Below are 16,195 nucleotides of genomic sequence, written 5' to 3' on the forward strand. Positions count from 1 at the left end.
TTTCCAGAACTTTTTCATCTTGCAAAACTGAAACTATACCCATTAAACTGCAACTCTCCATTTCCTTCTCCTTCCAGCCCCTGGTAACCACCATTCTACTGTTTCTATGAAGTTGACTACTTTAGATAACACATATAAGTGGAATCATACAGTATTTATCTTTTCATGACTGGCTTATTTTACTTAGCATCATGTCCTCAAGCTTCATTCATGTTGTAGCAGGTGACAAGATTTCCTTCTTTTTAAAGTCTGAATAATATCCCATTTTATGTATATGCTACACTTTATCCATTCATCCATCAGTTGACAGTTAGGTTGCTTCCACCTGTTGGCTATTGTGAATAATGCTGCTATGAATAATGGGCGTTCAAATGTCTCTTCAGGACCTTGTTTTCAATTCTTTTAGATAAAGGACTTCAATAGACATTTCTCTAAGGATGATATAAAAATGACTAACAAGCACAGGGGAAAAAAGTGCTCAACATCACTAATCGTAAGAGAAATGCAAATCATAACTACAATGAGATACCACCTCAAGCCCATTAGGGTGACTACTATTAAAAAAAACAAAATAAAAAGTGTTGAGAAGGATGTAGAGAAATTGGAAATCTTGGGTACTGTTGGTAGGATTGTAAAAGGGGCAACCATTATAAAAAACCTCAAAAAATTAAACATAGAACTACCATATGATCCAGTTTTATCGATTTATATGCATGCCAACAATGCGGACCTTTACACATCAGATGCACAGCATCACTTCTACCCCATTCTACTGTTCAAAGTAAGTCACGAGACTAGCCCTGATTCTTTTTTTTTTTTTTTTTTTTACTTTCAACTTTTCCAATTTATTTCCTCAGATCTCTTCACCAGGTTTGGAGGGGCTCCTAATGCTGCCTAAAATCACCTCTGACCAGCCCTGATTCTAAAGAAAAAGAAATAAATGCCACCTCTTGATGAGAGGTTGACATGCACATACAGCGATGGAGGGATTCTGAATGGCTATCTTTAGAGACCATTTGCAACAGATAATTTGATGGAGGGATGATGATAATCTTACTTATGTTTTATTTTGCATTTCATTGATTACTTGTGAGGTTTTTTTTTCATGTTTCTCAGTCATTTGGAGTTCTGTGAATCATCTGTTCATGCCTTGTGACTTTTTAAAATGTCTTTGGCAGTTTTCTAAATTTATTTCTAAAAAGCCTTTATATATATGAGGTTTGTTGATTGTAAGAAAATAGGATGTTAACTCATTTTCTATCATATTTATTGCAAAACTATTTCTCAATTTATCCTATACCATTAAATTTTTGTATGCAGAAAGCATTATAAAATTTTTAGTTTTTAAGTAGCAAAATCTGTTGAGTTTTTTTGGTAACATATTCAGTGATAATACACAAAATACATAATCATAGTGAACATTCATCATCTTTGGCAGCTCAACATCTTAACACCTTTCCTAATTTGATAGCATTTCCAGTTGTCTGGGTTTGGAATGAGACAAGGCACATACCTGTGTGTATATATATATGGCTCACTAGGAGAGCAGAAAAAAACATTGAAATATCTCTTTTCATTGATTTTTTTCTTTTAAAAATATAGAAATTAAACTTTACCAATACTTAATAGAGACATGAGCCCTGGGGCCTTTGCTTGGATCACATATCCGTAACACTGCTCTTCTATCTTCCTTCCTTTTCAGAGGATTTCAGTTTGCTACCATTTACATGTGCCTAAAAAATGGATTTATAGATTATAGTACCCAGCTTTATTTAAACTATCCTTCAGATACGGATGAGTGTCTAGAAAGTTTCCTGCAAATAATGTGGACTGAGTACACTATTATCAATGCAAACATAAGTGAATAGCAAGAAGAGAGCAGAATCGGCACTCTACTTCTTGTTACCTACCTTAAAAGCTCATCAGATCTGCCAAAAGATTGGTCATCACAATTAAAATGAATGAAAAGACTATCTGACATATAGATATAGACTTACATCCCACGTGTACATTTCATCTCAATAGCTAATAGCAACAGGAAGTCACAGTAATTGGCAAGATGGCCTACATAAATGTAAAAACGAACATCTATAATTTTTCTCACACATTAAAATTCACATGATGCTCATACAGTACTTAACTTTTTTCCCTAAGCTTAATGATAGATGTTTATACTGAAGTTTTTTACTGAAAAATCTTTCTGAGGAAAAATTTTCAACTGTGACAGCATTAAAAATTGGTATTAAAATAAACTTAAGAAACAGTCCTTTGAACATGCTCTCAAAAATAGCTGAGGTGCTCGCTTCGGCAGCACATATACTAAAATTGGAACGATACAGAGAAGATTAGCATGGCCCCTGCACAAGGATGACACGCAAATTAGTGAAGCGTTCCATATTTTTAAGCAGCCGCATAGCACAGGGAGATCAGCTCGGTGCTTTGTGACCACCTAGAGGGGTGGGATGGGGAGGGTGGGAGGGAGGGAGATGCAAGAGGGAAGAGAAATGGGAACATATTGTATATGTATAACTGATTCACTTTGTTATAAAGCAGAAGCTAACACACTATTGTAAGGCAATTATACTTCAATAAAGATGTTTGAAAAAAAAAATAGCTGAGACTTTTAGTGAAGCATATTAAATCATGCTGCTGTTGACAAAATATTATTTATAATCATTTTAGGGTATAAGTAAAATACATTACTGCTACTACTACTAATACAAAATAAATACAAAAGAACAAATAACATACAATAATTTCCATTTTCATATTTATTACATCATTTAAAATGTATATTTTTATATGATTTTTATATGTAGTTACACATAACCACATATAAAGAATAAATATGCATAATCAGGAATGCTACTGGCCCAGACAATAGGCAAATTAGAAATAGTGGTCTTAGAATATGCAATGGGGAAAAGACAGTCTCTTCAATAAATGGTGTTGGGAAAATTGGACAGCTACATCCAAAAGAATGAAACTGGACCACTTTCTTCCATCATAGACAAAAATAAAGTAAAAATGGATTAAAGACTTAAATGTAAGACCTGAAACCATTGAACTCCTAGAAGAAAAGGTAGACAGTAAACTCTTTGACATCAGTCTTAGTAATATTTTTTTGATCTGTCTCCTCAGGGAAGAGCAACAAAAGCAAAAATAAACAAATAGGACCACATTAAACTCAAAAGCTTCTGTACTGTGAACAAAACCATCAACAAAAGGAAAAAGGCAACCTACTGAATGGGAGAGGATATCTGCAAATGATACATCCTCCAAGGGGTTAAAATCTAAAATGCACGAAAAGCACATACAACTCAATATCAAAAAAACAAACAACCCAATTAAAAAATGGTCAGTGGACCTGAATATACATTTTTCCAAAGGAGACATACAGATGGCCAACAGATGCATGAGAAGATCTTAGCATCACTAATTATCAGGGAAATACAAAACTAAACCACAACGAGATATTACCTCACACCTGTCAGAATGACTATCATCAAAAAGGCAAGGAATAACAAGTGTTGGTGAGGATGTGGAGAAAAAGGAACCCTCGTGCACTGTTGGCAGGAATGTAAATTGGAGCAGTACTATGGAAAACAGTATGGAGACTCCTCAAAAAATTAAAAATAAAACTACCATGTGATCCAGCAACTCCACCTCTGGGTATTTACCCAAGGAAAATAAATACACTATTTCAAAAAGATTTTTACACACCAATGTTCATTGCAATGTTATTTACAACAGTCATGATATGGAAGCAACCTAAGTGTCCATTGATAGATGAATGGATAAAGAAGATTGTGTGATACACAATGGAATATTACTCAGCCATAAAAAAGAATGAAATCTTGCATTTGTAACAACTTGGATGGATCTAGAGGGTATGCTTAGTGAAATAAGTCAGACAGAAAAAGAAAAATACTGTGTGTTTTTTCTTTTATGTGGAATCTAAAAAACAAAACAGGTCAGAAATAGACTCATAGATACAGAGAACAAACTGGTGGCTGCCAGATGGGAGAGAGGTAGAGGATTGGGCAAAGTAAGTGAAAGGGATTAAGAGGTACAAACTTCCAGTTATAAAATAAATGTCATGGGATATAATACATAGCACAAGGACTATAGTCAATAATACTGTAATAACTTTGTATGATGACACATGGTTACTAGACTTATCATGGTGATCATTTTGTATAGTATTTAAATTTCAAAACACTATGTTGTACACCTGAAATGAACATAATACTGTATTTTAACTATACTTCAATAAAAAAAATAAAATGAAATAAAAAGTTCCCTTGCACTTTTAAAAAAAAAGAAAGAAAAAAGAAATAGTGCTCTTTCTTTAAGCAAAAGTTTTTTATTAGTATATTCTTCATTTCTACAAAATACAAAATTACAAAAGCATGTTGTATAAACTACAAAAATAAGATTACTGAACATAAAATAATAGAAAATGAAAATTTTAACCAACATAATTACAAATAGCAGTCAATATATTTTTATACAGTTGTTTTACAGGAATGAAATCTTTATGATGATTTCAGTGTTTACTTGTTCCAGTATCTCATTTTCCCTAGAAATCACCTCAGACTGACTTGGTGGTTTTCTTGAGATTGAGACTGGTTTTCTTGCAGACCAACTTCAGTAGTGTTAAGTACATTTAAATTTTGAAACTCTGTATTCTCCACTGGCAAGTCTGCCGGCATCATTTTTCCCACAGTATTTGCTCACTTTGTGTCTCTGTGTCACATTTTGGTAATTCTGAAATATTTTAAACCCTCTACCAGCAAAAAGATTATGACTCACTGAAGGCTCAGATGATGGTTTTATTTTTAAAACAATAAAGTGTTATTTAAGGTACGTACATTTGTTTAGACAATGTTACTGCACACAGTAGACCACTGTACCATGTAAACATAGCTTTTATACGCACTGGGAAACCAAAAAAAGTGTGTGATTTGCTTTATTATGATATTAACTTTGTGGTGTGGCCTGGAAACAAACACGCAGTGTCTTCCAGGTGCCTGTATTTGGAAACGTGTCCAATAAATTATTGCAGCAAACAGTCCAATAGTGAAATTGCAATATCAGGGGAAACTGATCTAGATTTTAGAAAACGACTTAAAGATTTTAGTTTCTCAAATATTCACGACCCATCAATATCACATTCTCTATTATAGTCATCAATAGGTGGCAATTGTAACTTTTATGCTGTTGTAGTATTTTACATTCCTCGTATTTCTTCAAATGACATGCTGTTTAGAACATCAGAACAGGCAGAGTATTCTCTTAGCACCATGAAACTTTCCTTAATGATGATACTATTGCACCTAATATAAAACCCAAAATTTGTAACATGGAAATTTTGGTTTTGGATCAGAGATGGGTTGATTGTGGGATTCCCCGGTCAAAATTAGTCTTCTCACTTTTAGTTTTTATCTAAAACAGAGAGGTTCAGATCTTTGTCAACAAATTGCAATTTCTTTAGCAACAATAATATATTTTTCAGAAAAATCACAATTTGTTTTTTAAAGGAATTTCTTAATCCCTTGGAAGTCTCAAGAATATTATGTCTTTTGAATTCAGTTTCTGCAACATTTTGCTTATAACATTCACATTTTTAAAAATACGATAAATTAGTACTAACCAAATACATACAAATGTTGATATTTTTTCAAGTCTACTTTGGTTTATATTCTAGAATTTTTTTATTAATATCATCAAAATATTCTAAAAGAGTTTTAACCTGCCTCTGCTCGTGTTTTTATTAACATGATGTTACCAACTGCATTTCCTATAAAAATTCAATGGTGTCCAAATACTTATATTTAGCAAATGTGTTTTCAATAGTCTTCAACTTTTACTGAGACTACAAAGCAGTTGTACAGTTTGTGCAAGATAAAAGCTGTTTGGTGTTGTTAGATTTTTGCTGTCTCATTTCCTCCCAGTTAAAAAATGCACAGAAAGCAGAATACGGGATATTCTATCATTTTCAAATATTGTCTGTTGCAATTTGGTATGTTTTCCATGAACACCTATGCTCTTATTGCAGCCTAATCTTAGATTTCCAGATTTTATCTTTGTAAGTAGTCCATGAAACATATACATAATCATTCTTGAGTTGGTGTTATCTACAGGACAAAATTGTCCAAAATAGTCATATTTAGAAATATAAGACTAGCATTTTGAAATTCACAGATCTAGCAGCTATTGTCATCTGTTCTACATAACTTAGATTGTACATGTATATGGTGCATAGGAGCCAGATTGCATGGGTTGGTGAAAGCTGACTGTTAAATGTGAAGGAATTTTGTGAGCTGTTTATTAAACCATTGGGAGCTTGAAATAAGCCTTATTAGGACTGCTTAATTTACCATTCAGTGTTACCCTTGAAGTTAGCAAATGCCACAAATCAGGGCTTTTTTATTTCTTTTTTAAGAGAGTCAGTTTATCAGCACGCTACTAGCTGTATGTAAAATGGCTGAATAATAATTAGCATTGCTCACCTTAATGAAATTAAATAATTTTATTCATTTCATCTCATATAATCTTTTTAAAATTTATTTATTTATTTATGGCTGCATTGGGTCTTCGTTGCTGCACGTGGGCTTTCTCTACTTGCAGCGAGTGGGAGCTACTCTTCATTGTGGTGCGTGGGCTTCTTATTGCGGTGGCTTCTCTTGTTGCGGAGCACAGGCTCTAGGCGCGCGGGCTTCAGTAGTTGTGGCACACGGGCTCAGTAGTTCTGGCACACAGGCTTAGCTGCTCCATGGCATGTGCGATCTTCCCGGACCAGGGATCAAACCTGTGTCTCCTGCATTGGCAGGTGGATTCTTAACCACTGCGCCACTAGGGAAGTCTCTCATCTCCTATAATCTTAAATTTTGGTTTCATATTTCATCCCCTAAGTAATGTACAATACTGTTATTTATCGTTGACGTTTGTGTTATGCGTAAGCATCAGTCATAACGTTGCCAAATTCTGATATGATTTCCACCAAATGAAGAAAACTCCCATGTCATTGTTTTGCAGATTTTTCTCTGAATGTTAAATCGTTTTGCTAATCACATAGATATTTATAGTATATATTTACTAGTAGCATGTTAACATTTTCTTGTCTTCAAAGAGTTTATTTTCTGTCACATTAGTAATTATATATTTTTTCAAGAGTTTTAAATTTTAAACATTTAATAAAATGTTTGTGGTGCATTTCACTCTATTCCTGCTTTACAACAGTTGAGTGATAAAATCTCCCCCCATTTCCCTCACTCAGTTGTTTTTTCTCCATCCTTAAAGAGTTTACAAAATAAAAATTTTTTTAGAAAGAAATGCTTTCAAGCTTAAAAAAAAGTAACAGTAGTTAGAATTTTTTTCCATTGTTTGTCAGAATTCTTGTGTAAGAAGTTTCCAGAAACTTCCTATCAGCGCTTTCTTCTACAAGATAAACTTGTCTTATTTGAGATGGATAATCTCTGCAAGAGGGTTCTGCTGTTTAATATTCAAATACACGGAGGTGTAACTAAATCAACAGAAAGTGTATTTCGTTTAATGGATTCCCCATGAATTTTTTTTCTCTCATTTTTTTAAAAGGAATTCATCCATTCTTATTGACATGAAAATAGAGTGTTAATTCACCATTGCCCCCACTGTGAAGTGTCTGTACTAGATTCTTCTGAGACTGACCGTTTCCTTTCCTTCCCCCTGGCGTTCAACAATCCAAGTAATTTTCTTTCATTTTATTATTTAGTGGATTCTCATTTTCTGTTTTTTCTGATTGTGATATATTATTTTCTTAGCTTTCGAATACTGGGCAGAAATAATGTGATCATTTAACACATTTACCTTAGAATGTGTGATATTTTAAAATTATATTTATTTAATGAGCCATTAAACTTTAACAGCAATCCAAATTGTATCATAAAATTTTCATAACAACCAATACATAATAGCTGTGATATAATTCGATAATTATGTGGTCATGGTAAATAAATATTAGGTACTTATTATGTAGTCATTCATGTCAGATGAAAGTATTATTAGACTTAAATTGAAAATACTACGGTATAATTTTGGTAGAATAAACAAATTACAATACTCTGCCCTGCAAAACGAGACACAAAATTTAGCTAAATTTTACCACTAACGATTTTTTCTTTTTCATTTGAAGATAATTTCTGATGCACATGAAAGTGTAAAGGACCTTCCGGCGTTGAAAGAAGTCTTTTGTTTGTGGAACCCCTTCCTTCTTCATGACTCAAAGCAAAATGGTATCTGTCGCCTCTGTTGTGAGAAGATACGTCACTTGATTGGTCAGGGAACTGACATAGTAAATATACAAATAACCTATTTTTGCAACCTAAACAATTTTAGTAAAAATATAAAAATATTTCAAAAGAGTAAACATCTACAATGTGAGTGACACCCTCTTAGTTGTCCCACCCTCGCACAGGACACAGCAGCACACCTGTGAACAGCAGCTGTGCTCCTTCATGGAGACACACTTGGGAAGGTCCTGAGACGACTTCATCACTGTGGTGTGAGCACTGGTACTGGCAGGCAGTTTTTACTGTTTGTACGGTTACTGGCACTAAACACAAAACTTAAAAGTAGTTAATTTGATCAGTCTATTCCTTTGTGATTTCCTCCATTGATTTTACTTTCTATTTTTGCTTCTAGAGTTATTGCCCTCTCTGAAATCATGGCACTAATCATCTATATTTTCTGCTCTTCTTTATATTAAAATTTTTTTCAATTCTGTTAAATATATTTTAATGCATATTATAAAGTGAGATTCTAATTTTCTCTCACAGTTTTATCTACTGTGTACTCACCCTCTATTTGACAATCTTTCTCTATTCATTTCTGAGGTATATTTTATCATAATAATTTTTCACAAACTAGTGTCTGCTTCTGTAACACCTTTTATTTGTACCTATTCTTGTACAATTAACATCCTATTTTACTGAGTATAGCTTTATAATACATTTTATTCTTTGGCATGATGACTCTTCACTCATTAAGCTTTGGTTCCCTTTTTTCCTAAGACATTTTTCCCATTTATTCTTTCAGATATAGAACATAGAACTTGAAAGGTTGGAGATAAAGAGAGAAAAGATATTTCAAGGAGGGAAATGGAGAAAAGGCAAAAGAACTTCCACTAGGCCCAGAGCAATGCTGAGTTTAAAAAAGGGAGGTCATCTTTTTCCTCATCTCAGCTATCTTGAAGCTAAATTTGTCCTCTGATATCAGATCGTGTAGGTAAGAGAATTAGAGAAGGAAAAAAAATACACAAATATTCTAGTAGAATGAATACAGCAGCCATGCCACAGCACTTGTTGCTTATTTAATTTGCTCTTTACAACATGTCATATAAACAGAAAGTGTCTGAAAATATTCTGAGAAAGTAAAATTTTGTTTTTATAATGGTTTCTCCTAAACCTGCTATTTGTTTCACACTGCCCTCCACAGAAAACTTACTTCCTACCAACTTTTGTGAAGTGTCATATATTCTTTTAGTAAAACTGAGTCAAGATTCAAGGAAGCCCTGGTTTTAAAATTTAGAGGTTTTTGGCTTGGTTTCATTTTGAGGTTTTGAGGGTTATAGAAACTCAAAGCAAAATGAAGTCTCTATAAATCCTCAAGCCTCCATTTTATAATAGTATTTTGTAATGCCCTCTGTTCTATCCCAAATGAAATTTATAAAAAATTAACCTACCTACACATAGATTTTAAAAAATTAATGTCTATATTTAATACAAAGAATAAATAGAAGGAAAGAAATTTATTATTTCAATATGTAAATACTTGGTCACGGTCACACTACAAGGCATAAAGAAGTTGTAGATACTTGCAACTCTATGCAGCAATCACTGTGAACAAGGTAGCTACTGGTGGGGTGTAAGGCCATTGGCAATGCAAAAGCCTAAGTCAAGGCACTGTCAGTAATGTGATTTTTCCAAAATGGTAAACCTCTTTTGATAAAATTCAGTCTAAAACAAAATACAATCTTCTCTTGATTTGCATGTGGCTGCATACTTGAAAAAGTCAGTGTATACATAAAACAAGTTGGAGTCTGGACTTAATTCATTATACACATCCACTTTCTGAATGCATTCCAGAAGTACTGTAAACCCTTGATGTTCCTAAGGGATAGACCTTCATGGACCATCAAACGGGACATTCCCAATATCGTAATGAGATGGAAGACTGGATCCACCATCATAATCTCAGACATGTTAGATAGGAATGAGCACAGATAGAAAAAAGGGAGATGGGTGGGGGACCACCCAAGAGAAGCTCTCAAACCAAAATTCCAAACAATGTACTGAAAACAAATCCCAAGAAATTCAGCCAACAGAACTGATAACCAGGAGGTAGAGTCAGCCCCCCTAAATTTTTTTTTTAATATAGAAGGATCTGAAAATAATTTCACTGGTGCTTCCCTGGTGGCGCAGTGGTTGAGAATCTGCCTGCCAATGCAGGAGACACGGGTTCGAGCCCTGGTCTGGGAAGATCCCACATGCCACGGAGCAACTGGGCCCGTGAGCCACAACTACTGAGCCTGCGCGTCTGGAGCCCGTGCTCCGCGACAAAAGAGGCCGCGATAGTGAGAGGCCAGCGCACCGCGATGAAGAGTGGCCCCCGCTTGCCACAACCAGAGAAAGCCCTCGCACAGAAACGAAGACCCAACACAGCCATAAGTAAATAAATAAATAAATAAAAGAATGACCTTCCCTTTAAAAAAAAAAATAATAATAATAATTTCACCGATCATCCTCAATTAGGTCTGTTAGCTACATATATAAAATATTTTCACTTTAAAAGTCTGCTATTTTTCAGAAAGATACTTATGATTACATACATAACCTGAGCTAGATTTTTATCACAGTTTTTTCTTGAGGAAGTCTCACGTGCCACAGGAGAAAGAAAAAGCCTATTTCAAACAGAGTTTTTAAAAATTTTAACCAACAAATGAAATGTCAAGGGAATGATGGCTTCCTAGAAGTTCAGAATCAGAGACCTCAGCGTCATTCGGTCCAATGCCCATCTCCACCAGAATCTCAGATCTCTCCACACAACCATGACACCTGCCTAACCCACTCCCAGTGAAATCACTGCTTCTGAGACCAGTGCTCCTTTCTAACTGTGAAGGTCTTTGTTACTACACAAATTCAGAACATGACAGGGAGCAAAGTGAGGCCATGAACCCTGGAACAAACCCAAATTTGAATCCTGGCTCTGCCACTCATCAGCTGTGTGAACTTGGGCAAATGATGTAACCTCTCCACACCTCCATTTCTTTACCTGGTAAAGGTAGATGCTAATAATAGCACCTATTGCTCTGTTTGTTGCAAGAATCAAGAGTTAACTTATATAAAGTGTTTGAGACGTTCCTGGAAGATAGAAAGTGCCACATAAACGTTCACAGAAATTCCCCCCTTGGCCTGCATTTTACTCTTTGAATACTAGAAAACTGCTAGAGTTCCAGCTAAGGATCCCAGATCCTTGTTTGCTTTCTCATTTTGCGTGATTTTAATTCTCTTTCCATCCTCGTGAGGCTCCATTTGGCAACACTCTTGAAAATTGGCTTCCTAGATTGAATCTATATCTCAGGTGTGTTTGGACCTGTGCAACACAGAATGTATGTATGCAGCAACTTAAAAATCATGCCTACTCTACTTCTAGTAATATGTCCAAAAATCTGATTTGCATAGGGAGCTTGAATCTCAGACAAAATGAGGTGGTCAAGAACTTCTCTTTGTTTCTGTAGAACTGAGTTCAAATTCAGCTTCCTCCACTTCCCCCAGAGTTGCATCAGAATTCTGGGGGCCGTAGGCTGACAGAACTCATAGTGTCAAGGTATCAGGGTGGACTGGGGGAGAGCACCCGGTTGTCAGTGGACATCTACACTATTGTCCACTCAGGTGTCCTGGTTCCCTTCTAGCCTTCAGTCATTGGTCATTGGCAGGCCAGCACCACACCCTTCTTCCCTACCCTGCCATTCCCATCATTAAGGCCTCTTTAAGACCCCGATTTCCCTCTGAGTCACACCTGTGTGTGGGAAAAATTCTACTGTACGGCACAGCTCTGATCTGTGGAAAACTCTGTTGTGTTTTCAGGTCCTAGACCCACCTGCTGTTCAAGGCATGAGCTCACACAAGGAACTCCTGAGGCCACGCCACACAGCACTGAGGTGTCCTCATCAGCTGGTGGCGGGCACTGGAGCTGCTTCTCCCCACCCCCACCCCCAGGTACCACCCAGGGACAGAAGCTCAAACTTATCCAGTTTCCTCTACCCTCGGCCCACCCCACTGCCCCAGGAGACCCCCAGGTCTATCACATCCCCTTTGAATCTCCCCAACGTTCAAGATAAGGAATCTTTGTTCATCTCTGTGCAGGAGATACTGACTCTGATTCATCAAGTATTCTTCCAAATGAGATGAGGTTCTTGAAAAATCAAAACTTATGAACTTTACCATATTTTTTAAAGTCTGCTTTCTCCTATGGCACCCCTTTCCCAAAGAAAAGAAGGCAAATGCCTAGCTCCACAAATTGGAGGTAGACAAAAGGAGGGAGAGAGTTAAGAGTAACAGGAAACATGAGAAAAACATATTAGTTAGAATTAGGAAACTTCTCACCTTATTACCTTTTTGTGATGCCATTCAACCAAACTGAGTCAATTCTATGACCAAGTAAGAAATATTTTCTCAGCACCTACCGTACAGGCCAGGCATTGTGCTAGTGCTAAGTGCTCCAAGATGAATAGGGCCTGGGCCTTACTCACAAGAGACTTACTCTCTTATCACTCATGTAGGTCTCATTCTCTTCACTTCTTCTTTTGCTTTGTTTAAGATCATATAATTTTTCAGCTGTATAAGTTTTTCATCTGTCTCCCTGCTTCATATCTCTTATTTTCTAGTTTTATGCACCTCTTGCTCATTCTGCACATTTACTAAAACATAAATCTAATCACATCATTCTTTTACTTAAAAATTTGCAGAGGGTTCCATCATCTTCAGGACAAAATGCCAGGCATGACCTTGGTGCTTAAAAATATTGTTTCCTTCAGTTCTGAAAACAATTCTATCAGGTAGTTATTATGATCTCAGGTTTACAAACAAGGAAACTGAAGCTTGAAAAGCTGAAACCATCCTGACCAAGTTCACAGAGCTGGGAGAACCAGGACTCAAATCAGTTTTCTTGTCTCTAGATACACTGCTTTTAATCTTAGACTTACAGTTCTGGTCTCCATAATCAGTCCCCCTCTTACGTAAAGGAATGATTTATAGTAAGACTACTACCACAATTACTGCCGTTACTCTACCACTGTAATAAGTAACTATTGCTTGGATTACATGCCATTATTCATCTTCAAATTAAAGAAGGAAGGAGAAGGAAGACACCTTGTCAGACAAGTTGGCCAATCAGCCAAATGAACCTTGGTGGTCTACGGGTGACAATATTGAGCCAAATCACCCTCACGTGCAATATAGAGTATACAAAGAGTTAAAGATAAAATACTCAGTGACCCTAGTGTTCTTAGATACTTAGCGTTCATACACCACATCACTGCAAAAATAGAACTGAAATACCAGTCTCCCAAATTCTTTGCCCAGTAAGCCATAACACAACACATAAATCCACTCATCCAAATGAACAGAACCCTTTAATGAGTCAGCCCCACGTAACAGGCACCTTAGTTTCGAAAGCTTCAAAATATGGCAATTAATCACATCTCTAGGAAGCATGTGGTACAGCTAAATGGCGATTCACAAGCAAACCTCAAAAACACCAACGTTGCTTCTGACTGTAAACCTCACTCAAAACTTTTTCCCAAGTGGTTTCAGTATTCATTTGGAAGAGTGACAGTTGAACTTAATGGTTTTCTTTTCTCACTTTTCTTCAGAAACCAATCCATCTCACTGCTTGCAGTGCTTTGCAACCTTTTAAAACACATGACCCCTTTGGATAAACCTGAAAATCTCATGACACCATCCCCCAACCTCCGCCTCCCACCCTGAGCTTTGTGTGTGCAGAAAACAAATTCTATTTCTTGCATATCATGTCAGACAAGAAAAAATTATGGCATATAATTTTTAAGTTGTTGTATGAAAAGTGGTATTTTACTTTCCAAATATAAAAATATTAAAAAATTTTTCTTCAAATCACTTAACATCCTCTCCTAACACCCCAACCTGTTCCTCCCAGCTACTACATCAACTAAATGCTTCCACTTTTTGATAACTCCTGGCATATTCTTATACAATATTGAAGCACAGTTTAAGGCTCTAAATGGGTCTACAATTATCGAAATATTTAGTCTATTTGTCCTTCATAAAAGAGCTCCCAGTTAAAAAGAAAATCAAGCAATAGAAATGAAATTCACAGAATCACTAAGATATCCAAGTGTTGGGGGCCCAAAGGGATTATTTAGCCTCATGCTTTCCACTTTCCAGACTAATGGAATCCAAATTTTGACTCTGGGCCCTAGGGATCTGGGTTATAAACAAGCACCCAAGATAATTCTAATAACCACTTGAATTGAGGAACCAGTTATTCACTCTTATCCCATTATTTGACAGGTGAGGAAACTGAAATGCAAACAGATGAAAGGCAGCTCACGCAGTTCACAGACCTCACTTTACTTTCTACTGGGTATAAAACCAACTTTAAAAAACAATCTTTTGAATTTTGTTTTCATAATCAACTCCAATTTCCAATGAGAAAAAAATGTATTTTAATAATCTCTTTATCTTTCTTCTTTTCCAAAAGTGGCTTAGATAGCTAAAAATGACAGATCAAACATATTCTTTTATCTCCTTCGACAAAGTAGCAGCAAAGGAATAGAAAAGGTACAATCTAGCAAGGAAAGGAGAGGCTTGTTCACATTTTTGGAAAATGTAAAGCAGATGGGGAGTGGTGATGCATCTGGGATAGAAGAAAGAGCTTAAACCTAAAATATATGCCCAAGGGGGTACAAATTCAGAAGGGGACTCGTTTGCCCTAGAGCAGCGGCCCCCAACCTTTTTGGCACCAGATACCGGTTTTGTGGAAGACAATTTTTCCACAGATGGGGTGGGGGGCGGGAGTGGGGTGTCGGGGATGGTTCAGGCGGTAATGCGATCAATGGGGTGCAGCAGATGAAGCTTCTCTTGCTCGCCACTCACATCCTGCTGTGCGGCCCGGTTCCTAACAAGCCGTGGACCTGTAGCAGTCCGAGGCCTGGGGGCTGGGGACCCCTGCCCTAGAGAACTCAGAGCAGCTATGAGGACACATGGGAAAGGCCGAGGCTTAAAGCAAAAACATATATGAGTGGCTGGAAATTGTAGATTGCATGCATGCACCATATTATCCCAGCCCCAGGCAGACATGCCAGCAGCCAATGCCTCCACTCCCTACAACTGACAGCCAGAATTTTATTCTCCAGTGAACGTGAAAGGACAAGACTTGAAATCAGAAGCACCAAACACAGCAGAAGGTGGCAGCGAGGTACAAGATTGCAAAGGGGATGGGGGAATAGTCAACTGAAAACTCTGTGTTCTGAAGGGCGGGACCATGAAGGCTTCACATAGCTAGGTGCTTGCCTCCAGGAGAAAGTTGGAGGATTCATCTCTCGAGACATTGAATGGCCACTGCATACTGAAACTGTGTGTGTGTTTCATGAGGGAAAGGGGTCTGCATCAATGAAAGAGCCAGTTCTCTAGCAACTCACCCCAATATGAAGACAACCTTATGTCTCTATTAGTTTGCTAGGGCTGCCACAACCACATACCACGGAATTGGTGGCTTAAACAACAGGAATTTATTTTCCTGCAGTTCTAGATGGCTGAGATCAAGGCATCAGCAAGTTGGTTTCTTCTGAGATCTCTCTCCTTGTCTTCTCCATCTGTCTTCACAAGGTCTTCCTTCAGTCTGGGTGTCCCAATCTCCTCTTAAGGACACCCAGCCATATACGATGGGGGTCCACTCATATGACCTCATTTTACCTCACTACCTCTTTGAAGACTCTATCTCCAAATGCTGTCACATTCTGAGGTCCTGGGGGTTAGGACTCCAACATACAGATTTTATGGGCACTCAAGTAAGTTCATAACAGCTTCTAAAAGATTGTTAATGTTTTACTTATAATCATGGCAATCAAGGATCATTAGACATATAAAGAAAGCTCTCTAAACACACTCACTCA

The 16,195-nt window shown here is 36.8% G+C and overlaps 1 non-coding gene across 1 annotated transcript; it reads left to right on the plus strand.

Moving 5' to 3' along the window:
• Positions 1-2,295: 2,295 nt before the first annotated feature.
• Positions 2,296-2,402, plus strand: LOC114239065 (U6 spliceosomal RNA). The gene has a single exon (XR_003624263.2). It is a non-coding gene; the product is annotated as a U6 spliceosomal RNA (small nuclear RNA).
• Positions 2,403-16,195: the final 13,793 nt, after the last annotated feature.

Source organism: Balaenoptera acutorostrata, chromosome 10 (genome assembly GCF_949987535.1).
Source record: "Balaenoptera acutorostrata chromosome 10, mBalAcu1.1, whole genome shotgun sequence".
Taxonomy (NCBI): domain Eukaryota; kingdom Metazoa; phylum Chordata; class Mammalia; order Artiodactyla; family Balaenopteridae; genus Balaenoptera; species Balaenoptera acutorostrata.